Genomic DNA, 6030 nt, shown 5'->3' on the forward strand with positions numbered 1-6030 from the left:
TTTTACATATACCCATGCTGGGTGAGAGAAATATCTTGGCAAAAGACAACTTTTCCCATTTTTTTATACAAAGTTGGCATTTGACCGAGATATTTATCTCACCCAGCATGGGTATATGTAAAATGACACCCCAAAACACATTGCCCAACTTCTCCTGAGTACGTGGATACCAGATGTGTGACACTTTTTTTGCAGCCTAGGTGGGCAAAGGGGCCCACATTCCAAAGAGCACCTTTCGGATTTCACCGACTATTTTTTACAGATTTAAATTTCAAACTACTTACCACACATTAGGGCCCCTAGAATGCCAGGGCAGTATAACTACCCCACAAGTGACCCCATTTTGGAAAGAAGACACCCCAAGGTATTCGCTGATGGGCATAGTGAGTTCATAGAAGTTTTTATTTTTTGTCACAAGTTAGTGGAATATGAGACTTTGTAAAAAAAAAAAAAAAAAAAAATAATAATTTTCCGCTAACTTGTGACAAAAAATAAAAAGTTCTATGAACTCACTATGCCCATCAGCGAATACCTTAGGGTGTCTACTTTCCGAAATGGGGTCATTTGTGGGGTGTTTGTACTGTATTGTAGAACCTCAGGAAACATGACAGGTGCTCAGAAAGTCAGAGCTGCTTGAAAAAGCGGAAATTCACATTTTTGTACCATAGTTTGTAAACGCTATAACTTTTACCCAAACCATTTTTTTTTTACCCAAACATTTTTTTTTTATCAAAGACATGTAGAACAATAAATTTAGAGAAAAATTTATATATGGATGTATTTTTTTTTGCAAAATTTTACAACTGAAAGTGAAAAAGTCATTTCTTTGCAAAAAAATCGTTAAATTTCGATTAATAACAAAAAAAGTAAAAATGTCAGCAGCAATGAAATACCACCAAATGAAAGCTCTATTAGTGAGAAGAAAAGGAGGTAAAATTCATTTGGGTGGTAAGTTGCATGACTGAGCAATAAACGGTGAAAGTAGGGTAGGTCAGAAGTGTAAAAAGTGGCCTGGTCATTAAGGGTGTTTAAGCTAGGGGGGCTGAGGTGGTTAAAGAATGTTCCAAACAGTTGTTTTGGCCACGCCTAATGTTTTTGCTATCTCTCTGATTGGTTTGTTTTGTTTTTTCAGCCTAATGATGGCTTGCTTCACTGATAGTGACAGCTCTTTGGATCTCATCTTGAGAGTTGACAGTAACAGATTCCAAATGCAAATAGCAGACTTGAAATGAACTCTGGACCTTTTATCTGCTCATTGTAATTGGGATAATGAGGGAATAACACACACCTGGCCATGGAAGAGCTGCGAAGCCAATTGTCCCATTACTTTTGGTCCCTTAACAAGTGGGAGGCACATATGCAAACTGTTGTAATTCCTGCACCGTTCACCTGATTTGGATGTAAATACCCTCAAATTAAAGCTGACAGTCTGCAGTTAAAGCACATCTTGTTCATTTCATTTCAAATCCATTGTGGTGGTGTATAGAGCCAAAAATGTTAGAATTGTGTCGATGTCCCAATATTTATGGACCTGACTGTAATAATGCAATTCTATACCTCAGGTCAAAAAGAGGGACAGAGGGACTTGGGTCAAAAAGAGGGACACTTGGGAGGTATGCATCATTCACACATCAGTGATTGTGAGTCAAAACCAGGATTGGAGCCTCCACAAAGATAAAGTATAAGGGAAATATCTACACCTGTTCTGTGTTTAGCGCCGCATCTGGTTTTGGCTCAAAATCACTGATGGACATCACTGACATGTGAATGAGGCATTATGCTGGCTTTCCAGTGCTCTCAAAGCCCTTCCTTGGCTTTCTGCTTGCATATTGACCCCCTTCAGTGAGAATTAGGTGCAGTGCTTCGCTAAAGCTTATGCTGGTCTATGTGGCTTGTGACCTGAGCATGTGCTGTTAGGCAGAGGGGAGCTAATGATACGGTGCATGCACTGAATTACCTGGTGTGATGCTGGATGTGACTTCTGTATGAACCGAGGGTGTGCTCAGCCAGCAAGTGGTGGCCGCTGCTTATTGAGGTAAGTAAGGCAAACTATGTCAGTGCATTTATCCAGTTGTGTTTACTCTGCTGCTCTTACTGTATGTTAACTGCACTCAGCCATCAAACTGTTCCCTCTACTTACCAATGCAAGTAAGGCCTCATGCAGGCCGTTCCATGCATTAGGGACCGCGACTTGCGGTCCCCAATGCACGGGCAACATCTGTAGGGATTCCGCAAACGAATTCAGACCCATTCAACTTGAATGGGTCCGTGCCTCTGCTCCGCACCTTCCAGACCCATTCAACTCAATGGGTTCTCATCTGTGATGTGATGAACACGCGGCCGGTGCCCACATATTGCGGACCTGTTGTTTGCGGGCCGCAATACAGGCACGGCCATGTGCATGAGGCCTTAAGCAGACAACTTACCAGAGAAATGTTATTGCAGAACAAGCAGCAGAGTATGTTACCTGGCACTCTATGGCTGCTGTACTCTGGGAGATGTCTCTGTTGTGGCCATGATGGTCACTTCCAGAGTTCTCGGCTCCATTCACACGTCCGTATAATGGGTCCGCATCCTTTCCGCAAATTGCGGAACGGGTGCTGACCCATTCATTCTCTATGGGAACAGAATGGATGCGGAGAGCACACTATGTGCTCTCCACATCCACATTTCCGGAGAGCGCCCCCCAATCTTCCGGTCCGCGGCTCTGAAAAAAAAAAAATAGAACATGTCCTATTCTTGTCCGCAATTGCGGACAATAGGCAGTTCTATGGGGGTGCCGGCCGGATGTATTGCGGATCTGCACACTACGGACGTGTGAATGATCCCTAAGTGTATGTTTTCTTATTAGATATCTGGCTCTCGTGGAGACTCCAGGAAGAGTCTAGAAAATTCAGACACTACAGGGAATGCCAACAGCCTTTGCCATAAGAACTGGTTTCTGAGGTCTGTGCTTGTGTTCAGAGATTTCCTTCCAGGTGCCTTTTTCCCCCTAAGACAGATAAGAATTTAGTCTTTCTTCATCTCCAGGAATTTTAGGAAAAGGTGGTATTAGAAGAAGTTCCATCTTAAGAGAAAGTTTCCTGGTGAAAAGGAAATTCTAAATGAAGACTATTTGATCTGTCAGGATGTTGTTGGAGGGATGATATCCTGACCACAATACATCTCACGGATATCTACCTGTACATGTCCATGTTACTCAGCCGCAGGAAATTGCTCTGAATCCTAGAAACAACAATCTTAGGCTACTTTCACACCTGCGTTTAGGTCGGATCCGTCTGGTATGTGCCCAGACGGATCCGCACCTATAATGCAAACGCTTAGATCCGTTCAGAACGGATCCGTTTGCATTACCATGAACAAAAAAAATAAATTTTTTTTTTTTTGTTCATGATAATGTAAACGGATCCGTTTTGACTTTACATTGAAAGTCAATGGGAGACGGATCCGTTTGAAAATTGAGCCATACTGTGTCAACTTCAAACGGATCCGTCCCCATTGACTTACATTGTAAGTCTGGACGGATCCGTTTGCCTCCGCACGGCCAGGCGGACACCTGAACGCTGCGTTCAGGTGTCCGCCTGCTGAGCGGAGCGGAGGACAAACGGAGCCAGACTGATGCATTCTGAGCGGATCTGCATCCATTCAGAATGCATTAGGGCTGGACGGATGCGTTCGGGGCCGCTTGTGAGCCCCTTCAAACGGAACTCACAAGCGGAGCCCCGAACGCTAGTGTGAAAGTAGCCTTAGACATTGTTCATCTGTAATTCCCTTGCTGACCATTCTGCATATCATCTGCTCCCAGAATTTTGTTACCAAGACTTCAGTAATTCTAAACATGGTCCGTAAGGATGCAAGTTGTGACTGCCATCCCATACCTTGGCGATTGGTGGGCGAAGGAGTCCATCAAAAAACAGCCTTCGCAGCTGTTAGATCAATTACAAGGAGTCACACCTAGTCGCCACCTCAGGAGCTGAAGTACCTGGTTTCATCATAAACTCTCACCAGCTAGCAAATAAGTTGTCATCAGAGAGGGGAGACTCAATTCTGAAAGGGGCATGTCACTTCAAAGTGTCCATTTGCTATGCCATGAAAATGTTGAATCTCCTAATTCATCAATAGATGTTCTTCTATGGGCCATACCTAGCTCATGTCCACTCCATAGGTAATAAAAGCCCACGGCCAGCTGTTCCGTTCTGCAAAATACGGAATGCACACGGACGTCATCCGTATTTTTTGCAGACCGCAAAATACATACGGTCGTGTGCATGAAGCCTAAACCTAGGACTTTCCCCTGAGGTCGTTAGTGCCATCTTAGAAAACCTACAAGTGAATGTTTGCTGAGCTGCGATACCAAGCACAGCCACTATACAATATGCTTGGTAAGCGTCGAGAAGGCAGTGGCACTCACAGGAGCACCAGTGCCTTCTCAAACAGCGTTGGAACCCCACCGATCAGATACTGATCACCTATCGAGGGTAGATTTGCATTGCAAAGGGTGAGATCTGGAGCAAATCCCTAAATTGGTGGCGGATTACGTGCCCCCCCCCCTGCGGATTCTCATGCAGAAAAATCGCAACAAGATACGGAACCAGCAAAGTGTGAGATTACACAAATGTCAAGTACTCTTTGCTTCTTTTTTTGTGCAGAAATTGACCTGCTGTGAGGATTTAGAAATTCATAGCATGTCAATTATGTTTGCAATTTTTCGTGTGAATTTCACCCTTTTCAATGGAAAAATGAGATCTGTGGCAAAACTGCATCAAATCCGCAACTAAGACAGCGAGTAATACGTGTGCATTTAGGTGCGAATTTAGTGCGGAAATGCACAGAAATCAACATGGAAATTTGTGTGGACCTTCTGCATGTTTACCCGCACTCGTATACAGATCCCCTCAGAGACCACTGTATTATTGTGTACACATACCTTTGGATTACATGCACAAGGCGCTGTAGTTTATGTTGAATTTCCTGCTTTCTGCACCAAAATCCCCATATTACTTGTGGATTTTGACATGGGTTTATGCAAAGGGTGAAATCTGCACAAACAGTCGACATGCTGCAGAATTCACAATCCACACTGCTGGTAATTTTTCCATTCAGAAAATTTCTGCACCGTGAAGATGAGATATTGAAAATGTAATCCCCTTAGCTGGTACTGTATTACGCTGCTGATTTTCTGCATGGAAACATTTGCTGTGTGGGGATTCGCTCTGGTCGTTAGGACTAGCGGATGCGGTATAGAGGCAAAGTACACAGTTCTTGAATCAGAGAGCAGTGTTTATTCACACATTGGTGCATCACAAAACGCAGGTGGCTTGGCGTTTGGAAAGTCCATAAACAATAAAGGTCACCTTTTCTCCTGGGTGTTAATTCACACCCTGTTAGCAGTTCAGCCTCATCAAGTCCATAGGCGGCCTGTTCACCTTTAGAGGGGCCTAAGTCCTCCAGCCCGGCTCAAACCTCGAAGCCCAGCACAGCCCTCAGTTCACAGCACACAGACTCCTGAGCTCCATTGTCAGAGGGAGGTAAATCCACCACACCTGGCAGTGCTGGCTGGTTTTTATGCCTGGAACATGGGGAGTAGTCACCCACCCAGCACTTTGACTACTCCCAGTAAGAGCCGTCCCGGATCAGCTATGATAGCCATGCTAACTCTCAAGGTGTCAATCAGCAATAGCTGCTGCTGACACATAAAATACCAGCTCTTACTTCACAGAGGCCAGGGAACCTCGGTGACACATACCTTCCATCCACGAGGATTCCAGGAACCTTCTTACAGCGGAAATTCCAATTGTAATATGCACCGTGTGCAGGTGGCCTTGAAACTTAAAAGATGCACCAAATTTATTGTGCAACATTTCATAAATTTGGGGACACAGACTTCTGCAAAACGGACTAAGAATTCCTCTCACGATAAACCTCCCCCATAGTGTCAACATAACATGAGGCTCAGGGGTCAGTGTGAAAACTGCAAGACTTCGGGTTGCTCTTTTTGTATTTTTGTTTTATACAAACACGGCCGAGCTC

This window comes from Bufo bufo, chromosome 2 (genome assembly GCF_905171765.1).
Source record: "Bufo bufo chromosome 2, aBufBuf1.1, whole genome shotgun sequence".
NCBI lineage: Eukaryota > Metazoa > Chordata > Amphibia > Anura > Bufonidae > Bufo > Bufo bufo.